This window comes from Anser cygnoides, chromosome 3, assembly GCF_040182565.1.
Source record: "Anser cygnoides isolate HZ-2024a breed goose chromosome 3, Taihu_goose_T2T_genome, whole genome shotgun sequence".
NCBI classification, from domain to species: domain Eukaryota; kingdom Metazoa; phylum Chordata; class Aves; order Anseriformes; family Anatidae; genus Anser; species Anser cygnoides.
The window spans coordinates 108,839,493-108,862,778 of record NC_089875.1 but is presented as its reverse complement, the minus strand read 5'-3'; the positions used below and the strand labels follow the sequence as shown (position 1 = coordinate 108,862,778).

At 36.2% G+C, this 23,286-nt stretch overlaps 1 long non-coding RNA gene across 1 annotated transcript; it reads left to right on the top strand.

The window, feature by feature from the left end:
• The first annotated feature begins 8,647 nt into the window (after positions 1 to 8,647).
• Positions 8,648 to 22,642, top strand: LOC125183622 (uncharacterized). Its single transcript, XR_007165943.2, has 3 exons — positions 8,648 to 9,667; positions 12,993 to 13,079; positions 22,473 to 22,642. It is a non-coding gene; the product is annotated as an uncharacterized lncRNA (long non-coding RNA).
• Positions 22,643 to 23,286: the final 644 nt, after the last annotated feature.

Below are 23,286 nucleotides of genomic sequence, written 5' to 3'. Positions count from 1 at the left end.
CAATGTGGCTGGATACTCCCACACTTCCTCTGAGGCATCAGCATGACTGGGGGCCCTTGCCAAGTGCCTGTATGTGAAAGAAAGGAGAATGGGAAACAAACAGGAAGAATCATAAATGCATATGAAGCTACAGACCTATAGCCTCACTAGGATCATGGAAAAATGGTGGGGTGGTTTGCACAGCTGTAGCATAGCAGATGGAAGGGCATGGACAATTGAGAGAGTAAACCATTCACAGTGGAAGGAGGCTACAATACTAGTTTAGATTAGACACCTCACCTGAAATGCCTAAACTATGGAGAGGGATATCCTATACAAATAGCTAAACTTGAAACAAAGCTTTATGATTAATCTGTGAGGTTTGATCTCGTTTGAGTGGCATTTTACAAACCAAACTTCTGGAAAATAAGTGCATACTTTGCAATTTCATTACCACTTTGACATTCCAAGTTCTTATTATGATTTCAACCATTAACGAAGCAGGCCAAGCAAGTTAGTGCCCTAAATATCATCTGTAATATTTCTAGACTAGATATTTTACCTCTATTGCACCTTTTCCTACTGAGCACATATAATCTAATGACTGACTCTGCTACAAAGAAACAATAAACACTACTCTGTCTAACCAGGGCATCTAATCATCCCTGGCAATCAAAGGATTTATGAATGTCACTGCACTTTTCTTATATCCTTCCAGCTGCCAGTGCAGCAATGATCATTTCACATAAGTGCTAAATTTTCATCTGACCTCCAAACCCAGCATATATGAAGAATAAAGGAAACTGAAAGCTGGCTTTTTCACATAGAAGATCCTTAATCAATGTTGTTGAATGTGTTTATGTTCAAGAGAGATAGGGCCCCCAATACGTTTTAATTAAAATATTTAACATAGCCCATTTTCTCCACTTCTGTTTCATATGATTCCACCTGAAGAGGATTTTAGGTCTGAGCTTAACATTTTTCTGTGTTTTGTGTATTACTAATGAGCTTTGAAAATTGCAAGCTGTATCATATTTAGGGATGTGCAGAATTGATTTCTGTCAGGACTGTTTAGAGGATATAATCCTTATAACGGAAGAGGGTGACCTGCATCACTTGAAAAGACTTGAAAAGACATTTATTTTTTTTTTTTCATCTTTAACAAAACAAACAAACAAACAAAACAAAACAAAACAAAACAAAAACAGGAAAAAAAAACACTTTGTATATTCACGTTTTGGTCCACTTTAATCTCTTCCTCACAGTTGGCAGACTCTAGTTTATAGAAGACATTGTATTGTTGTTTGCTTGATTTACAGGCTATAGTGATGTTTTTGCTTAACATGTTGTATCAAAACATTACTTTAGTGTTACAAGGTTTACAGAAAGCAAACTAAATGTCGTCATTGACTAGGAAGGAAAAAGAAACACATATTGTTGTAAAAATCTATTGCTTGCTTCTCTCTTGCATGTTTTTGGAATCTTTCTATCTAAAAAAAAAATGCAGTAGAATCAGAAAGGACAGAGAAGGGTAACAAGAATGATCAAAGTAATAGAGTGGCTTCTGTGTGATGAATGAAGAAATAGACCGGGAGTCTACAACCTTGACAAGATACAACTGAGAGATGCAATAAAAAAGCATAAGATCAAGTGGCACAGAAAAGGTGAATAAATATAATTATTCACTTCTCATGACATAAGAACTAGAGGATTTCACATGAAAATACCACAGAAAACTTAATAATAATAATTTTTTTAAAAAAAAAGTAAATAAAGAAGACATATCTAATAGAGATTAGACAAAAAGGGATTAAACAAATTCATGGAAGAACAATAATGATAATAAAAAAAAACAGTGCTGCATTCTAAATAACAAATTTACTGTTGTCTTTGTTTTAAAGAGGTCATTTATAAATAAAGACAAACAAGTATTTGGCAGGAAATAATTTCAGCAATTGGTTTAGATCTGTCCTGTAGTATTTCTGAATCCTCCAGAGTCTTTTAATTGGAAAGAACTGACCAAATTCTAGACAAAAATAAATAAATAAATAATAATAAAAAAATGGATATCTAGTTATGTCTATACTGAAGGTTTACATGTTTTGATGAAAAGGGAGATTCCCGTATGGCAACATCGCAAAAAGTCATGTGTAAAACTAAATTCTGATACCTCAGGAGAGATATTATTCCTTAGAGGCACTTTTCCAAAAGACAAATGAAATGCACCTGTTCTGTGTTTTTACTGACAAATGAGGGGAAGCATTTTAATTTTCAAGGCTGAATAAAAGACCTAATATACTAAATCACAATAATTATTGCACTGTTTTCCTGAAGCAACTGTTAACTTTTCTATTGTTGCAGAGGCAATACAATATTTATGAGCAAATCAAGTACCTTTATCTTCAAAGAAAGACCAGAAACTTTCATTAACCTCCCTGAGAGATGGCTTAGTTTTCTTTTCTTCCCCCTCCCCCTTCATTTTTTATGAATTAAGAGCCCATCATTTGGAAAATCCTGGTTTTCTTTAGCGGAAATTTTCCAGCCAGCAGAAGGGTAGAGCCTTGTCTGGTAGAAACGGTGAAACCACTGTGATATTTTCTCCTTTATTAGTAGTAGATAAGAATTTCAAAGGAACACATCTTACTATAGAGCTTTTGACAGTGAAGAAGTCAGCTTTGCTGTTTCCATATCAGTATAATTAAGTCCCAACCCAGAAAACACTTTATAGATAAGTAGTAAGCTTTAGATAGTATTAATACACCCTAATTTTAGCAGTCAAAAATTAGCATTCAGCTAACACTAATCATTCAGGTTCACTATAGAGATGAAAGAGTGACAGAAGCTTCTCCTAAAACAGTTATCTAGGATAAATTGTCATCTGTAGAATTTTGTCTTTCACATTGATGAAAAAGAGAGAAAAATAATTAGCTGAACATCCAGACCAATACTATGTGTTCAGAAGCTCTAAATCTCACCTAGTCCTGTGGCCTACTTTCATCATTAATGAAGAAAAAATAGGTATTACCAAAAGACAATTTCTCATTCAGAAATACAAGTCAAAGGTAGTTCAGTGAATTACCATCTGCACATGCCTATTTTTCTGTCTGACTGGATAAGGAGTGATAAGTTCAGAACTAGTCATTTACATTTTACTGTTAAAATTAGTTAGATGAATTCTACCCACTCCTACCTTTTTATCGTTAAAATTAGCATGTGTTTGCATTAAAGCATTTCTAAAAAGTCTTAGTGAACCTCTCTTTGCAACTTCAGGTGTCTAAATAAAATTAAACACTTGACTTCATAAAAATTTGCCTCTCATATAAAATAAAGATATTAGCAATTTTCTGCCTCACAAGGACACTGAAATTTAAAATGCACTAATGATTATGAGATGACCATTCCTACAGAATAGGACAAGTATCAATACGATAAATCTGTGGAATTAAGGTTTTATCATTATTGGCAATATAATAATTGTGAACAGAGTTTATCAATATGGATATAGTATAGTCACTGTGTTGCTTTTCTTTTTTTCTTTCTTTCTCTCTTGTCTTTCCAAAATTCAGGCTACTCCTTTCAGAAAATAAATGGGGGTTGGTTGTAATTTTAGACATATACCAAAACTATGTTCCTCTCTCCTCCACATATGAAAAATCAATCCATTGTTACAGAATGATACTGATGCTACAATCTGATAGACATAATAAAAATAATACTCCATCTTACTTAGATTGATGTTCTACTTTTCTAAATTACATAGTTTTATAGATTTTCTGTCATCGATTAAAAAAAAATAATCTTCAAACAAATAAACAAACAAACAAAAAAAAAAACAAGGTAAAAGCTCTTTTATTTGATAGCAAATAGGAATATAGCTTTTCATCAATCTGTACCAATGTCATATGTCACCATAAGGACTGAATATTTGGGATATGGGAATATAATATAAAATAGGGGGATTCTTCAGAAAGCCATATTGTGCAATCGTATCTTCAAAACCACTAAAAAAGGGAGTACAAATATATATATATATAACAATATCTAACCAATTTCAGATTTGTTAGACAAGCAAACAGAATTTAATGCAGAAAATAAATAGGATTCCTGATTTTCTAACTGATTTACTTATTTCAAAAGATATCCAATTCATTTCACCGTGCACCCTTCTGGTGCAAATTCTTCTCCCTGCTAGTTCTTCATAATTCCTGTTTTTGAGTACAGTACTGTGCCTAACAAGTCATGAGAATTATCGGGAAAACCAAAGGAACAAAGGTAGTGCTTACCAGTATAAAGGGACTGTACACTCTTGAAATGAATTTTAGGCTCTTAATCTCTGATTAAGTTGAACATGAAATTTGAATGAGAAATGAGAAAGGAAAAAAGCTTCTCATACCTTTCCACATCCCTTAAAAACAAACAAACAAACAAACAAAACAAGCAGCATAATCATGGGTTTAATGCTTATTTATGTGACAAGGATTTATCTTTTGCACCCTGTCAGTATCTTTTTTTTTTTTTTTGGGGGGGGGTGGGGCAGTCCATTTTTTTTCCAGGGGGAAGATTGCAGCTGCTTTTCTCTTGGCCTGGCATGGCAGCCACAAATAAATATCAACCTAACATCAACAATACTTAACAGTATTTTGAAAGGTTATCCTCCTTTTTATTCTTAGGATTCATTACAAGTCCTTACCTTTCCTTAGAATCCATTGAAATCAAACAAAAATACTTTTAGCTGTTCAGAGCCTATTTCCTTGCCCTCTGGGGTTGCAGACAGCATTAATCTCCATCACTTTACCATGAGGGTGGTGAGGCACTGGAACAGGTTGCCCAGAGAGGTTGTGGATGTCCCATTCCAGGAATTGTTTCAGGCTAGGTTGGATGGAGCTTTGAGCAACCTGGCCTAGTGGAAGGTGTCCCTGCCCATGGCTGGGGGGGTTGGGACTAAGTGATCTTTAAGGTCCTTTCCAACACAAACCTTTCTATGATTCTATAATTATATGTTACACAGGTTCTTAGGCTTTACATTGGAGAGTAAGTTTTTGGTAATGAAAGTGGTTAATCTCCATGGCTAATCATTCTGTAAATGAGACATTCTGTAAATGAGGTTCTGTAATGTGGAAACCATCTGACATCTTTCAGGCAGAAAGATGTGATGGATTTCTAGGGGTATTACTTCAGAGTCCTGTAAAGTAATGTGATCTCAGGGGCAGGACAGACCTTAGAACCAGAATTCTGTACACAGATTTTATTTAATCACTTTAATAATTGTCCATAGGTAGCCATTATCAACTGTTTTGAACTTATCATGCTTCAGTCCTTGCATAAGAATGGACACAATCATAATCACTAATAATATTTTTAAACTCTTATGATTCACTGATACAAAGAATAGGAAGCATAATTATCTTGACTACTAACAAAAATCAGTACTAATAGATAAAAGTTGCGAGCAGTTAAAGGTATCTTAGGTGAAATAATTTAGATGTTTTCACAACACAAGGATTAAAGACAACCATATATTTACAATTGATACCATATATTTACAATTGACACCACATTAATATTTGCCAAGTGTTTTTCCAGAGAGGATTTTTGAAATTAATAGGATGACTTGTGTGCTTAAAGTAAGGCATATGTTTTAATTCTTACATGTTCTGGAATGTCTTGATGCATTCTTTCACATCTTAAGGTAATTTCCTACAAAATCTAAAAGCAAAACAAAATTTAATGTGCTGTGAGGATGCGAACAGGCACATGAAACTGGTTTTGGTTATTTTTCTGGTGAAAAAAAATCATAGAAGTTGGAAAGGACCCACAAGGATCATTGAGTCCAACTCCTAATAAAAAATCAAACCAAAAAAAAACATTCAAGCAAGTTAAACTACTTGCTTTCAAACAGAATTTGCATAGGGACTTGTATGAATTTCTTATTACTGAATTCCATGAAAATTGGACAGGATAGATATTTCCTATATAACTGAAATTACAGGGAAGAGTATATTGAGCAGGAATTTCAAAGATACATTGTTTTGCTTATAATGACTTGCCAAATGTATGACTTGACTCCAAATGAGACATCAAAAAGAATAAACCTGATAAGTTTTGGTGAGAAAGGAGGCATTTGGTAGGAGCAGAGGCATTTGACATGAATGTTAGCAAATGATATCTCTCCCTTAATTTCCAGTGAAATTCCATTAAGTTCAACAGCATTTACTTAATATTAAGGTATCAAGTAATTAGTTATTGTGAGGATACCAGAATTTACTCTTCTGATAATAAACAACAATTATTCAAATCTACTATTTTTTAATTTACCTTTTTGATTTTTGACTTAACAATGAAAAATAAACCTGGCCTAAACCTGCCCTTTGGGTATGAAATCTTATCATCAGCTGGCATGGATCTGGCCAATTCTAGCCTCTTTCTGGTATTCAAATGCTTATGGTAGGTATACTTTTCCCTGTAGATATATTTATGTCCTACAACTACAAAAAGATGTGGCAATCACTGAAACAGCTTAAAACTGTAGATTTTTAGCTGGTTATGTATAAGCCAGGTGGCCTTAGCTGGATTTTTTTATTTATATTTTTTTTTCAGAATGGAACTTGCTTACTCACTTTTGGTAGAAATTCTGTTTTATGGGTCAGTTATGTATTTCAGTCCCTACAGAGTTAATCAATTGCTACTGAATCTCCAGGCAGGTTATGCTTTTATGAATGTGCTCCCTACGAGCTCTTTCCATTTAATTCAAACTGATGAATGTAACACCTCCTTTTCTCAACTGATGATATTTTGTTTGTTTGTTTTGGTTTTTGTTGTGGTTTTTGTTTGTTAGTTTGTAATTTATTTATTTTTCATTAAGTAACAACCTTGGCTTCAATCCTGAAATATTCTCCTATACAAATACTCAGTAATTAGGCATGCCATGTATGTACCTGAATAGCAATTACAATCAACCTTCAGCAGCAAACACTCACTGGATAATGCCAAATCATTATAAGCTTTTCCACACTCTCCAGTCAAAGCCTCTGTTAATCTAACCACATCAGGCTTTTGAGGAATCAGTTATTTATTTGAAGAGAACATTTCATAACAGAAATATGTAATCTGACATATTAATCTTATAATTAGGTCCTGAACTAGCTGCTGTACATGAGGAGAAATATCTCTTTTTGATTAATGAAGCAACAGTCCTCTACTTATAGATGATGACACAGTAAAAACCTTTTGACAACTTGTGGGAAAAGTATCACATTGTGAATGGAAACAATGAAGGAACAGTTTATGTTCTTCTGTTCTCTGAAAAACTGTACAGCCAAAGGAGGAGTTAAAATACCAAACTACAATTTTCTACATGTAACACAGCTACATTCATACTAGGAGATTATAGGTTTGCACCCCTGGGAATAAGAGAGTGAATTCTATACTTGAGCCTTGGTCGAATCAATATGAGATATAGGTTTACTCATAGCTGCTGCCCCCAAAATATTGTTTCTGTCAATTGCAAAGGTCAACAGACTTTCAACATTTTCTTTTATGCTGCACTCATTCCTGTGTAAGCAGCACAGTTTCTTACTTCACAGTTCCTTAAAGTTAACAAAATTGTCTCTTGTCACTTAGCATCTTCCTGACAATAGTACAGCAGGAGATGAGAAAATTTTCTCCATGAGCTTTTCATTCACTCACTGCAGTGGACATGGAGAGGGGGAGGGAACCTTTGGCAGCTCTAATTAATCCTGCTTGCAGAGGTAGCACCAATTTCTAGCTTCACCACATAATCTATTTATATACACCTATGGGATTATTTACATAGTTTCCCTGCACCAGCATTTTTTCCTAACTATCAAATATCACTCCTTACTGTTTCTTCAGTCTACCCTACATTAATTTCCAATTAAATTTAACCATCCCTCCATGCATTTCTCTTAAATTATGTCAGGACTCTGTTAAGACAGACAAGTAACATTAAATTAACACAAAAATGTTGCTAGCCATCACTAAAGACAGCCAAAAAGTACACAGCCTTCTTCCTACTACTAAGGGGCAGTGAGAGAAAATCTTCAGTCCTGTCATCCAAAACTGTAATGCAACAAAAGACTTCCCTGTTTGTTTTTGCAGAGTAAAAAATATTGTACAGCACAGTATTTCTGTGTTTGATGTGTGAGTATATATGAGATGGAAAATATCTGATCCTTGGCTTATACATTTTCTGAAGTTCCCTAAATATTTCCCCCCAAAACCTAGTGTACACACTTGGCTTTTATTCTTCTTTCAGGTTTTATTTTGAAGTACAGGCATCAACATCACCATACAGGCTGACATTAGTCATACTATTCAACTGTTCTAATTCGAGAGTATGCCAAAATTTGCATTCCCAGCACAAGCATACATTTTGTGATGTGTTATGAGTTAAGCCCATTGCAAATTTCTTCAATGGTTTGGGAGAAGCTGTTCTTTTTGTGGAATAGATCTCCACCACATGGATACAAACTGCATTATACTACCTGGTCTCACGTTTTAAGTAGGAAAGATGCAGCCTGATTGTTTCATTCCTTCCACGCCAGTTCCTGGCATCCCAATGATGGATTTTCTGTCAGAGCTATCCATGAGAATCGGAACTGGACTTCTCAGCTGCTTAAGCACGGTTGAATTTTTATGCCCTGTGCCCTATGTGCCCTATGCCCTGAATGAAGGAAAAAAATAAATCCTTCTGATGGCAATATTCAGAATTTGAAACAGTAGCACAATGACTATTATTGTGTCATTTTTCTAAGATAATCAGGATACCAAGACAAACTAAAGGAGTTCCATGTATTAAGAATCTTACCTGCATTTTTCTTCTCCTTTTAAAGCACTTCTGGTTCAAGGCACCAGACCCTGCTGAAACAAAATGAGCAGAATGCTCAGGCAAAGGAGAATTCAACAGGAGCAATGCTAGTCTTTCATTTAATCTCCAGTCTGGTTTCTGAACAACCATCTTCCCTACTGATTTTTGTTCTTCACTTGTATCATAGCATTTAGTTCATGCAAGTAATGAGGCCATAGCCACTCTCTACTAAAGTTGATGGATCACAGTCACAAGATTCAGTCACAAGACTGAAAGGTATCTGCCACTGGCAACTAGTGTTGCGAGCATGTTGAGGGAGATGATCCTTCCCATCTACTCAGTACTGGTGAGTACCTGGATTACTAGGTCCAGTTTGGGGCCCGCCATTGCAAGAAAGAACTGGAAATGCTGGAAAGAGTTCAACACAGGACGACCCAAATGATCATGGAGATGAGGAAATTTTCCTATGAGGAGAGACTGAGAGCTGGGACTACTGAGCCGAGAGATGAGGCCCAGGGGCAATCTTATCAATGTCTATAAATAACTGAAGGGAGGGTACAAATATGATGCAGTCAGACTGTTTTCAGTGGTGCCCAGTGCAGGACAAGAGATAATGGACACAAACTGAAACACAAGAGGTTCTGCCTGGATATCAGGAAACACTTTTTTACTGTGCTGGGGACCAAGCACTGAAACAGATTGGCCAGAGATGTTGTGAAGTCTCCCTTCTTGGAAATCTTCAAAATCTGCCTGGACGTGGTCCTGGAAAATCTGCTTTATGTATCCCTGCTTGAGCAGGGGGGTTGGATCAGATGACCTCCAAATGCACCTTCCAACTTTTAAGAATTCTGTGATTCTGAGGTGAGTTGCTCTCGTGCTGACACAAGCTAGATGCAGGACTACTGACAGAGTATGAGAACAGAGTAGGGTTGGTCTCACTCTTTAGCTGATAATTTTCCCTATTTTATAAACTCATCATTTTTAGCATGTCACTATTTTAGAGGGGCATTTCTGAAATTCCTCCCACTCAAGTCCTTAACTCTCTACATAACTCATTTATTCTTTCCTTTGACTCAGTGCCCTTCCTAAGATCGACAAAAGCAAATCGTCATCTAGTTTGCATCTGTACTCCTATCTCTCAACCCTTTTTTCTGTGTTCCCTTATATTTTTCTCATATCTATCAAAACTTAATGTCTATCCCTGTCTTCTTACTCAAAGGGTAATTGCTCCTGTTGAAGTACAGAAGTACTGATATTACTAATACGTCTTGCTTCTGCTTAGTCTTTGCCTACATGTGCTCTTGCAACCCAAAAAGCCAATCTTATTCTGGGTTGCATCAAAAGTGTAGCTAGCAGGTCTAGGGAGGTGATTCTCCATTTCTATTACACTAATTGGAGTATGCACTCAGCTCTGGGGCCCCCAGTATAAGAAAGGCAGACCTGTCAGAGCAGGTCCAGAGAGTCATGAAGATGATAAGATGGCTGGAGTAATTCTTCTATGACGACAAACTGAGGGATCTAGGGTTATTTAGCCTAGTGAAGAGAAGATTCTGGGGAGACCTTAGACTGGCCTTCTAGTAGTTAAATGGCCTACAGGAAAGCTGGGAAAGGACTCTTTATCAGGGAGGACAAGGAATAATGGTTTTAATCAAAAAGAGGGTAGATTTAGATTAGATATTAGAAAGAAATTCACTTTTAGGGTCATGAGACACTGGAATGGATTGCCCAGAGAAGTTGTGAATTCCCCCTTCCTGGAAGTGTTCAGAGCCAGGTTGGATAAAGATTCAAGCAACCTGCTCTATGGAAGGTGTCCCTGCCCATGACAAGGGAGTTGGAACAAGATGATATTTACAGTCCCTTCCAGTGCAAACCATTCTATGATTCTATGATCAAAATTACTTTATAATTTTTTTTTGTGATAATCACTAAGCCCAAATATGTACAATTTGAATCTGACCTGTTTTCCAGTAGTATGATCCGGAGCGATTTCAAGGATCCTCATTAATACAGGAAGTGATGACCTCTAGTATCTCAAGGTTGAGACAAGTGTTTAGAGAGATGGACTTTGGTGTGGTGATTGATGCTATAGATAGAAGTGCTTCCCAGACTGCTGCTGATGGAATAATACAGCCCAAAAAATTAGTTATCATCTTGCACACCCCAAACCTTAAACGCATCAGGAGAAAGAACAACAAGGCTATTTATAGTCACTTACTCAACAGAAAGTAGTTGACTAACACGGATGTCCTTATTTGGGACATCCTCTCCATTTCTGTCTGTCTGTTTTGGGTAAAAGCACATTTTGTCTCTTCCAAGACACAACTCTGCAACAGTCTTCAAAACATGTAAAGCATAGCAAGACCAGTGAGTGCTTGCAAACTCAGAAATAAACACTGTTCTTGAACACAAAATATTCACAAAAACCAGGAAGCAGTTGGTTACCAGCCCTGGAACTCTTTGCACTTACCGTGTCATGAGAATTCCCTTAAAGTGAAATATGGTCATTTCACAATTCCTAAAATATTGTTATATCTTATACTATATACCTTTACCCATCTAAATGTATATGCTCATACTGTATATATTACACATATGAATTTATTTTGGTATATATATATATATGCATATTACATATTATATATGCATACAATTTTAAAATATATATTTTTTAATATATTTTCTGGATTTTCATTTGTGCATTTTTGTCCTCATGTTTAGCATATGTATTTAATAATGATAGAATTTTACAAATTGTTTATTTGTATCATGTATCCTTTCCTTTCCTTTCCTTTCCTTTCCTTTCCTTTCCTTTCCTTTCCTTTCCTTTCCTTTCCTTTCCTTTCCTTTCCTTTCCTTTCCTTTCCTTTCCTTTCCTTTCCTTTCCTTTCCTTTCCTTTCCTTTCCTTTCCTTTCCTTTCCTTTCCTTTCCTTTCCTTTCCTTTCCTTTCCTTTCCTTTCCTTTCCTTTCCTCCTTTCCTTTCCTTTCCTTTCCTTTCCTTTCCTTTCCTTTCCTTTCCTTTCCCTTTCCTTTCCTTTCCTTTCCTTTCCTTTCTTTCCATTATGCTAGTATTTTGTTCGAATTTCAATAAAAGATTACTGCAGAAGAAAAGAATTTCACATAAGTTTTAAATCACTGATATTTTTCTGTCTTCCTCTAGCAAATTTTGCTTGATTTTATAGTTAGGCCTCACTAACTCGGGAAACAAAATGACAACATCAGAAACAGGACCAAATATCAATGACTCATTTTCAGCATTTGATAATAATCCTTTTTAGAACAACAAAGTTTATCTGTTTTGAACCACAAATTCTGTAAATTTATAATGATGACACTATATAAGAGGCAAAAACTACTAGGCATTAGAGGTTTATTAAACAGTGCGTAATGTACAAACAATACGACCCTACTGTGTCATGTCTCATAGGTTAACAAAAGTTGAAGACAGAAAATAAGTAAATAAATAAATATTATTTCTTCCTTCCTGCTGAAGTGAGATTGTTCCCCACAGTATAGTTTTCAAGTGATTTGCCCAGTCTCATTTTAAATTATTCTAACAATGGGGCTTCCACTACTTCCCTTAGGAAGCATAACTATAGATGACAATTTGACATTCGCATTACACTTAAGTCCCTAGATGACTCAGTTCAGTGCAATATGACATAAGATTTATTGTGATGGACTCCAACATTTGACAGGCTTCAATACAATGTAATATGCTGTGAATAGGTGATTTAAAAGGAATCTTGAACAAAATTCATATAGCTAGAAAGTAAAAGGTTGTTGGAAATATTTGAAAGATACAGATTAAAAAATAAGTAAAATAAAATAAGTAAAATAAAATAAAATAATAATTAAAAAATAAACACGGAAAATCTTTCTGAGCATTAATTCTACATACAATACTTTATCATAGATGGGTATTTGCAAGTTCAACTCCTACCATTTGAATTCTGTTCACTAAGCTCAAGATAGGATCAAAACAAGAGCCAAAAGTCAAAGCCTAAAACCTTGAATGTTAAACAACTAAGACCTGGCTTATGAAACGTGTTGGATAGATGAAAATAAAAACCTAACAGCATTTTCAGAATATGTCTACAGGTCTAACTGTATATTTAGTTACTCACTGATGTTAAAAATCCAGCTCTTAGATTTTAATGTCTTTTTTTTTTTTTTTTTTTTTAACAGATTTTAACATCTGTCTCTACATATCTTTGTGCCAGAAGATGGAAGACAAAGCAGAGACAGAGGAGAAGTCACTCACCAGCAGTGCTGGTAGGTTATTAGGACTGTTTGGTGGTTTTAGACATGATCATATTGTAAACAAACACTACAAAAATAAATAAGCAAGTAAGAGAAACTGAGCAGTCAGGAAACCAATGGAGATAAAACAGAGGAATGTGGCCTGAACAGTCAGGAAACCTATGGAGATAAAACAGCAGAATGTGGTTTGCACAACTAATCTAATGTCTAGTTAAAATGAACAAGTTTTGAGGAAGTCATCAAGACATACAGGGGCCAAATTACGAAGAAGACACTCAGACATGCCAAGCATATGGCTGATGAGGTATACCTTGGAAGCTGTGGATCACAGAATATTTCGTTCATGACAGAGCTGATTTTATAAAATATTACAGCTTTTGTAACATCTAATCTAATTTATACAAACACGTTTTCCTCTCCAGCATCCTCTGCAATTTTGTCGCATACTTTGATAGCCAATCCTCTACTGTGCCTGAGAGGTTTGCGCTGATTACCCAAGTAGCCTTTGGTGTCTCAGAATATAAATAGGCTCCATCTTGTCCTTATAGTCCATGAATTATTTCTTCCACTTGAGCAACCCATTCACATGGAAGAAATCATTCTGACATTTTAGATAAAATGAAACATAGGACATTCTTTACAGGTCACAGCCACTGTTCAGTAAGGCACAGGTCCCAATGGTTCAATCACTTATCAGTATGTTTTCTTACAATGTTAGCTTATTGGAACTAGACCCTCCCCTGGTTTCAAGTAAGGTGAAAGTTCCTCTTTGTCTTAGGCTATCCTTTTAGGTTATTGTGGTGGAGGAATGTCAGTTCCAACAGCTAACAGCATAAAAGAGAATGAGGCTACAGAACATCACATCCTCGTGGCTTTGTTACCTCCATCCATTCTGAGAGATGAGAGACTCATTTAAAAATAAGTCAAATGGAAGTCATTTTCTGCAAAAGAAAAAAGCACAGTCCAAATATGAATCAATATTCTCATTAAAATCCATTTTGTTTACTCTGTTTCTGCACCATTATTTATTTATTTATTTATTTATTTATTTATTTATTTATTTATTTATTGTAATTCCAGGAGACATTGGGGATTTTTTTATTGTGCTTAAGTTGATAATATATATTTCTTTCTTTTTCACAAAAAATAAATAAATAAAGGATTAACAGTATTCACACTGAAGAGAGTTCTAAGACAATTACTTTTTGCTGACTACAAATTGTATAAGTTTTACAAGGAATCTAACACTCAGCAAATTTTTACATTTGTATTTTATATCATTATATATATATGTATATTTCTGAAGGATATGTCTACGTGTCATTGTAAAATCTGTTTTAAATAAAATATTGAACAGATGATTTTCAAAGTAAACAGTAATCCCTATAAATGCAACATTGTAAATTTAAGGAGCATTGGCTCAAAAAAAATTGCAACACTTTTTTTTTATCAAAACTCAGAAGGCTTTACATTTCTAAAAATATCTTTTGGTAAAAGGTGTATTAAAGAACAAGTAATGTTGTAAAATATCTGTTTTAAGCAGGAGTTATGTCTTAAAATACTGTGATGATGTTTCACTCAGGAATGAGGATGAATTCAGAGTTGTTTTTTGTTTTGGTTTGGGTTTGGTTTTGTCAGAGTCATAAAAATACACTGTAAAATCAGTTGACTCTCTGTAACTTCCCTTTGCAAGAAAAAAAGAATCTTACTTTTCTAAAGCTTAAAAATGTCTAAGAATTGGTTTCTTTCCTTTCCTTTCCTTTCCTTTCCTTTCCTTTCCTTTCCTTTCCTTTCCTTTCCTTTCCTTTCCTTTCCTTTCCTTTCCTTTCCTTTCCTTTCCTTTCCTTTCCTTTTCCTTTCCTTTCCTTTCCTTTCCTTTCCTTTCCTTTCCTTTCCTTTCCTTTCCTTTCCTTCCCTTCCCTTCCTTCCCTTCCCTTCCCTTCCCTTCCCTTTCTTCCCTTCCCTTCCCTTCCCTTCCCTTCCCTTCCCTTCCCTTCCCTTCCCTTCCCTTCCCTTCCCTTCCCTTCCCTTCCCTTCCCTTCCCTTCCCTTCCCTTCCCTTCCTTCCCTTCCCTTCCCTTCCCTTCCCTTCCCTTCCCTTCCCTTCCCTTCCCTTCCCTTCCCTTCCCTTCCCTTCCCTTCCTTCCCTTCCCTTCCCTTCCTTCCCTTCCCTTCCCTTCCCTTCCCTTCCCTTCCTTCCCTTCCCTTCCCTTCCCTTCCCTTCCCTTCCCTTCCCTTCCCTTCCCTTCCCTTCCCTTCCTTCCCTTCCCTTCCCTTCCCTTCCCTTCCCTTCCCTTCCCTTCCCTTCCCTTCCCTTCCCTTCCCTTCCCTTCCCTTCCCTTCCCTTCCCTTCCCTTCCCTTCCTTCCTTCCTTCCCTTCCCTTCCCTTCCCTTCCCTTCCCCTTCCCTTCCCTTCCCTTCCCTTCCCTTCCCTTCCCTTCCCTTCCCTTCCCTTCCCTTCCCTTCCCTTCCCTTCCCTTCCCTTCCCTTCCCTTCCCTTCCCTTCCCTTCCCTTCCCTTCCCTTCCCTTCCCTTCCCTTCCTTCCCTTCCCTTCCCTTCCCTTCCCTTCCCTTCCCTCCTTCCCTTCCCTTTCCCTTCCCTTCCTCTTCTTTCTTCTTTCTTTTCTTTCTTTCTTTCTTTCTTTCTTTCTTTCTTTCTTTCTTTCTTTCTTTCTTTCTTTCTTTCTTTCTTTCTTTCTTTCTTTCTTTCTTTCTTTCTTTCTTTCTTTCTTTCTTTCTTTCTTTCTTTCTTTCTTTCTTTCTTTTTCTTTCTTTCTTCCTTCCTTATCCACTTGTATTTGATATTAAAAAGATACTGTAACTTGAAAAAAATAATAACTTCTTCCTTCAAACTATAAAACAATTGGAAACTTCATCCCTGAAGTGGCAAAGTAAGATATTCTTGATAAACAGAGGAAAAGCACAATTGAAATTGGATTTAAGATGCCTCCCATTAATTTGTCTGTCTCCAATTGGTCTCCCCATCTGCAACGAAATGCACTTTGTTTTCTTATCTTTTGCTCGAGATTACTCATTTCAAAGAATTTCCGAACTGGTAATATAAGTTGTACTCACTGTTTCTGAAAATGCAGTCTTTCATCTTTAGTGTTAAGAAATGTCTTGAGGGACAATTTTTAAGATTTACCATTAAAACATATATCTACGTAGGAAATCTCACTATTTTCTAATTAAAAAAGAAGAAAAGAAGAAGAAGAAGAAGAAAAGAAGAAGAAGAAGAAGAAGAAGAAAAGAAGAAGAAGAAGAAGAAGAAGAAGAAGAAGAAGAAGAAGAAGAAGAAGAAGAAGAAAAGAAGAAAAGAAGAAGAAGAAGAAAAGAAGAAGAAGAAAAGAAGAAGAAGAAGAAGAAGAAGAAGAAGAAGAAGAAGAAGAAGAAGAAGAAGAAGAAAAGAAGAAGAAGAAGAAGAAGAAGAAGAAGAAGAAGAAGAAGAAAAGAAGAAGAAGAAGAAGAAGAAGAAGAAGAAGAAGAAGAAGAAGAAGAAGAAGATGAAGGTCTATAACTTGACAATTCTCTTTCATAATCAATTCTATTATTTGCAATTAAAACAATGTAGAGCTACATCTGTAAAGCAAAGTTCTTTAATTCCTTCAACAAATTAAAATGTTGTGGTGCAGTGTTTTTTTACTGAACATCAATGTATAAACCAAAGAAGTTAAGAATAAAACTTATGAAAAATGGAGCAATGGAAATTTGAGCATTCTAAGTCTAAGCATTTGCATTTTTGAAAATCACTAATACATATATAATGGATAATTTTATTCAGACTATTTGGAAAGCTAAGAGTATAGATGACAGCTAAATAACTGGAAAGTCAAAGAATATGACCAAAGCTTATTTTTGGTTGGCAAGTTACTTCTCCAATAACACACAGGTCATACTTCTAGCCTTCCTTGAGGTTATTAATACTCCATGAATGTAAAATTACAGTAATGTGTCAGGCTTCTCTTTTTAAAGGTTAAATGAATAGTGGATTAGAATTTAACAAGTAAACTTATTATTACAAGATTGCCAACATGAGACATATTTAACTAATGTCCCAGCTGTAGCACTGAACTCTTCTGCATTGTCAGGTATGGCTTTTCAGGGATTTCTCACTTTGAACCTAAGCGTTTTCCACCTCTTCTCCAAATATTCACTTCTTGCAGAGCCTACTTAAAGTACTGTCTGAATTCCAGTTCTGTATTTTCTGGGGCAGAAACTGCATGATCTTTGTACTACATACTGCCTAACATAATAGTAGTGGATAGATGGTTTATAAAAAATGCAGCAGTGCACAGGTGACAGTGCAAGCCCTGCATTAAAGGCAAACATTTATAAACTGCATTCAAGGTATAGAATGAACAAACAAAATTTTTTTTTGAACTTGGGCAGGGGTAAGAGAATATTATATGGAATATAATAATATATAATGGATATCCATTCTGCTCTCTGGTCAGTTTTCATCTTCATTCTAGGTCCTACTACTAGAGAGGTTAATGATTATCTGCATTAGGACAAGTGGGGCATCCTAATGCTTTTATTTAATTAGCTACTTTTTCTCAATACTGCTTACTTACTGATTTGAAAGGGAACGATATTATATTTCAGTCTTTCCTTTCTTCTGCACACTTTCTGTAAATAAAAATTACTGCATACAGATTTATTGTCTTCGCTATTCATACTTCTGACCATTCATGCCTTGCTTAGAACTTTCTTTTTTACCTGAATAATTATGTGAAGACAGCTTCATCGCTTGGAGCTTGCCTAAGGCGTTGCATCTCAACATAGAGGATTGGCTGAGTCCTAGTTTTACTGCAGTATGTATTCTCACTGCAGAACAGAGTATGCATTCACTCAGATTCTTCCATTCAGCTACTAGAATGTTCAAAACCACATAGGTTATTTTCTTTGCTATCACTCACTTTTTTTCCATTGTCTATGAGTTGTTCTTTCATATTTCCTGTCATTTCATTTTGCTTTTGCTTATCAATAATGTCTTAATCAAGCTATCTAAGAGGTCATTAGATTATGTTTGTTTGTTTGTTTAATAACATTTTCTGTTGTTCTTTAGCTCTGTTAAGAACAATGATCGGGTGAGGCTGTGAGCACTCTCAACCTCTTTTCATGTCAAAACATAACAGCTTTCAGTATTATCAGCTCTCTAAATGCCAAATTGTTTGATCATCAAAATAGATTTTACAGTAAGGAGTCCTTGCGCAATTTGGGTTGAAGAAAAAAGAAATCTTGCAGATAGTCTTGCTTGCTAACTGAATAAATTTGAACAGGATATTAGATTACTGCTTAGATATTTTTATTTTGTTTGCTTTATTTCCATTAGATGACCCTTTAATTGAGAGACAGTCAAATCAGAACTTCTTATATATTAAGGTAATGTCAAATACATGTGAAAGTCAAATATGAGTTTTGCTGTGTGACTAATACTGAACACTCTGATATGTAGCACAAAACCTGTTGACTTTCCAAGATGGCTTTCTTGTTGTTAATCACAATGATATTTGCATAGTAGTTTCCACATGGAAGTAATGCAAATATGTCCACAACTGTGCAGTCAACATTGTGGCCTTTTCATCTATGACAAATCTCACTAACTTGGATAATTCTTAACTTTGCAGAGGTAATTAATAAGTTCATGAGTCCACTCTAGATGGCAGGAGGAGACAGTAATGTAATCAATGCAGATCAACTTTCAGATAAAAGCTCCTTCAAAGACTGCCTAGATGATTTAAACACAGTTAGAAAAAGTATCCAGCACATATAGTAAGACAAGACAGCAAAAAATATTGGGACTTTCTCATGCAATGGGGCTCATGCAATCTGGCAGACAGCCTGGATGCTGCCTCCCTTTCTTCTTCCCAGGAGCCTCTTCCAAGGTTCTACATGAATAAAATATTACCCCTGCTGATATGCAGTTATTAAGAAAAAATGTAGTTCAAATGTTAATGTAAACCTAGCTGAGTCTTTCTGTAACCATAAGTAAGACAAGGTTGGCAAGTAAAGGAAATACTGTATTAGACAAAAATAGATGAGCTTTCTGGCACAGCAAATATTTCTTCAAGTCTGACAAAATTCTGACCTCAATGCCAGCTTTGGATATTTTATAAGGTTTCTAAAACAGGAAAAAGTATTTTACACCCATGAAGAGGGGAGGATGCATTGCAAAGGGGAAAGATGAGGTAGTTATTTTCTATGAGGAAGGGAAAAGGACTTTTTTAAAAATAGGACAGGGTTTAGGACAGGGTTTTAAAATAGGACAGGGTTTAGGACAGGGTTTTAAAAAGGACAGGGTTTATGCTAAATTGGCATTAACAGGTAGAATGAGAAACCATAAGAAAATGATTATAATATGTCAGAAAACCCTATGTTTATAAAACCCATGATTTAGCATCCGTTGGAGTGATGAGTTCTCAGACTCACCTTCCCAAGGCTTTTGTAGATCTTATGAAAAATGAGTGCTCCTTTGATCTGCCTCACTTCTGTGTAGGTCCCTGACTGAGATCCCAGTCACAGCACCCCAGGGGTTGATCATTCACATCTCAGGCTGGTGCTGAGGAATGCCGCCATGTAGCCATGGTAGTAGTGGGATGAACTGTGTGAACCAGAGAGATGAGGTGCTGCAAGGGCCATCTCCCCAGCTTTAGGGCTGCATTTCAGCTCTGGCTCTCAGCCCCGTGCTTGTCTGTGCCCCTCTCCCACCCACTGCCATGACCTCCTCACTGGGCCTTAGGGATTTCTGCCCTCTCAGAACTGTGGCTGGCCCCGGTCCCCCAACACTGGCCTGCACCACCTCCCCCAGGAGGCTGTGCTGGGGGTGAGGGCACCCTCAGCTCCCCGCACCCTGCCCCTGCCCAGCACCCTGCCCTGCTGCTCCCTGACAAGAAGGATCAACTAGTCACGGTTGGAAGGTGGTTGTTTCAGCTTAAAATTTGTCTTCCCACCCACAATACAGTAGTTGGCTTAGTAAATAACATAAACTGGACAGATCTTGCCATGTTTAAATTCCTAGATAATCAGAACTGTAACAGCACTGCCATGCAACGCCATTTCTTGAGATCTTTCTCTTATAGATGCCTCACACATCTGTGTCAGACAGCCCAAGATTGAACCACTTTTTGTTTCTCTTCAGATCTCTGTCCTTCATCATCCTTGTCTCAGAAACTCAGGTCACTGCTATTTATTTGTTCCCCAGAGTGATAGGTGTCAGGGAAGACCATGAAAGCCAACCTGAGAAGCCTCCCTGTGGTTGTTTGTAGGTGTCTTCCTCTGAATGTAACAGACTTGCTCAGCCTCTGGACACTTGTCATATTTTTGCCTGATCACTGACCCACCCACAAATTTCATCAAAACTGACATCACCTAAAGAACAGGGCAAAAACTTGTTAATAGGAATGAGATCTGTCAGAATGCTTCAGGCCAGATTAATTTCCTGATTTAGCAGTGCTGAATTTGATAGTTGTCTTAGGGCTGAATTTGTCTCTATCATTTAGTGACTAATTAAAAAGGTACCTTATAGCTTCCCTAAAATGTCATGGTGGAGACATCAAAGTGTCTTCCTGAATGCCTCTCCAACATGTCAATGTTACACTTTGGCAGGGATGCTTTCTCAAACAATGTACAGACTACTTGCAATCCAAGGTCTTCCCCTTCCCCCTGCTTGCTATTACTACTCTGTTAAAATTAAAACCTATGCAGCATATTTGACAAGACTTGCCAATCTTTGAAAACATACCGAAGGAAATAAACCAAACAAACCAGTAATGGCATATATCGAGAAAGAGAATTATGCTCATAGGGAATGGGTCATAAAGTTGAAGATTTGAGACTTGAAATAAATATCCTGGAAATCTACAGTGTTCTTAAGTACATGAAAAAGTAGTCTATGTCAGCAAGCATTTTGTTTCAGAAAAAGGCAGAAGGGAGTCATAAAGTTTGCAAAGTGCTGCTGAAAGGGAAAACAGCTCCTAATGTCAAGCAGAAAACTGATGTTAAAATGGCTGTTAAATGTTATGTTCTAGACTGTAACCCTAATAGTGAATTTACTAATTAGAGAACATAATAAATAAATATTTGTATGTTAATACTTTTTTTTTTTTTTTCCCTGTTAAGGATGTCTGTGTTTGATACGAATGAACTGTGTAATGGAGCTTCAAAATGCATTAGTAATACAGATACATACTTACACTCTCTTCAAGTATACTGAAAAAGAAGTTTGAGAGTGAAATAGTTTGACTATGAAATAGTTTGACTATGAAATAGTCAAACTATTGTCATAGTCATTGTCATAGTCATATTCTATTGTCATAGTATATATATATTCATTGTCATAGTCATATTGTCATAGTCATTGACTATGAAATAGTCAAACTCGTAGTTACACAGAAAATCCCACCCCCCCCCCCCAAAAAAAAAAAAAAAAAAAAGATTAAATTCCTTGATTTCCTGTATAGGAATCATAGAATAGTTTGCACTGGAAGGAACCGTAAAAATCATCTCATTCCAAGCCATCTGCCATTGGCAGGGACACCTTCCACTATATCACTTTGCTCAAACCTCTATCCAACTTTGCCTTGAACATTTCCAGGGAGGGGGAATCCACAACTTCTCTGTGTTATTTGTTCCAGAATCTCACCACGCACATAGTAAAGAATTTCTTTCTAATATCTAATCTAAATCTACCCTCTTTTAGGTTGAAAGCATTGCTCCTTGTCCTAACACTACACTCCCTGACAAAGAGTACCTCTCCAGATTTCTTGTAGACCCCCTTTAAGTAGTGGAAGGCTACTAAAATATCTTCCCAGAGCCTTCTCTTCTCTAGGTTAAACAGCCCCAACTCTCTCAGTCTCTCTTCATAGGAGAGTTACTCCAGTCCTCTAATCACCTTCATGGCCCTCCTCTTTAGCTGGTCTATGTGTTTCTCATGCTGGGGGCCCCAGAGCTGAACAGAGTACTCCAGGTGGGGATTGAATCCCTATGCAATAAACAAGCAACTCTAATGTATTATCCAGCCAAGAAAAAAAACAATAGGGTGAAATGTGGTGACCAATTTAATATTGCAGTGTAGCATTTACTCCCCTGTTTAAGTTTTTCAGCTCAAGATTTACTTAGAATCCCAATATTTTATGCAGTACAGTGTCTCATTTGTATACCCTGACTAATTAATAGACTGTTCTTCAAACTGTTTGTGTATTGATTTGTTACATCCAGGTTAGGCTTATGTACTTTTTTTTTTCCCTCACTAAACAACATCCTCTATGAATGCCTTCCTTAAAATATTTAAACAACATTAATCATGGCTGAGATACTATACTAATTGCTTTAAGAACAAGAAAATGTTATACTTTTTGTCATTTATGTTGCTGATTTTTTGGATACAAATTCTTTTTCCCTATAGGTGAGATCCAACTAGCACAACTTGAGCTGAAATTTTGACTTATTGACCAGAAACTAGCCAGTCGAAAAGAGAGTGAGGTATTTCCTCAGGACTAATCACCCCACTTATGTAAGTATCTATCTCTCAGGCCTAAGTTTCCATCTCATTGTAGAGAAATTCTAAAAAACCAATGTTAAGTAAAATTTTAGATGACTATGGAAAGTGAGAATTAATCCAATCTTAATTTTACTAGAAATAGGTTGTTTGAAATGAGACCTATTCTCACCTGATTCTTGGAGCTGCCAAGTAGACCTACTTGATCAAATTTAAAACTATTTGATTTTAACAACTGCAGAAGAAATATTATTTTGCCTCTATCTCTGTCATACTTAGGGTGACACTTTTTCATACCTAGTGCTCCTATTTGGCAAAGAGAGGATTTTATGTAGACTAAATGCACTATCAAGTTCAGCATTTCTAATATTCAGGTTATGTTGCTCTGTTACTGACAGGAAAGACTTTTGCCACTGACGTCAGTGTAAGCAGAAGCATACTTAACCAAATTGCAGAAGAACAGAACACTTTCCCTTTTCACAGTAAAAATAGATGCCTACTGAATTGAAATCTCCTGTGTTTGTAGTTTTCTTCTCAGATTTCTCCATGCTTATATTGCATATTGTATCTCATGAACTGAGTCTATAAAATGTTATTTATTAGACAAAAAACAATTTTGTGTGTAATATAGCATACATCTACAAATCTATATTTATACTAGTGTATCAGCAGGGACCAATGTTAACAGAAAATCCACATGAACAGAATATTAGAGTAATTT